This window comes from Penaeus monodon, chromosome 27, assembly GCF_015228065.2.
Source record: "Penaeus monodon isolate SGIC_2016 chromosome 27, NSTDA_Pmon_1, whole genome shotgun sequence".
NCBI classification, from domain to species: Eukaryota; Metazoa; Arthropoda; class Malacostraca; order Decapoda; family Penaeidae; genus Penaeus; species Penaeus monodon.
Genome location: NC_051412.1, coordinates 39,666,273 through 39,666,851, shown reverse-complemented (window position 1 = coordinate 39,666,851; position 579 = coordinate 39,666,273).

The following is a 579-nucleotide window of genomic DNA, read 5'->3' as shown; positions in this document are numbered from 1 at the left end:
TTCGACTTCCATATAGCCCTTGTAAGCCACGCCCAAAATCACCTTAAACCGGCCACTTCGCACCTGTGTTACAAGGGACCGTGCCTCCATAATTGGCATCCTTGACACCTGGATTCTTGTCCTTCACACTTCCTCTTGACAAGTAAGCTTCGTGCCTCTTTGTCACAGGATCCTCCCACGACCAGCGCCTCCGCTAAGGAATATGGCACAGAAAACTTTCATGGATCAAGCTGTCACTGGCAGTTTTACAGCAGGAGGAGGGCGAGGGAACTCCTGGGTTTCAGTTTACTCCTTCCAAGAACTCCAGCTCTCCAGTATGGAATCGGTGGGAATGAGAAGAAGGAAAAGTTCCTACAACGCACTTCCAGATTGGTTCGGAGCTTAAGGAATCGAATATCTGCATAAGTTAGAGGTCGTGTGAATGATCCGGCTGATCAGGGTCAGCTCAGCCCTGGGATGCTTGTTTACCTCTCTCATTACTAACGCGGGGCTGATCAAATGGATATAATCAACTGAGTAATTGCAATCAAGTCTACAATTTTTTTGCAAACACACACACATACACGTGCCCGCGCAAAG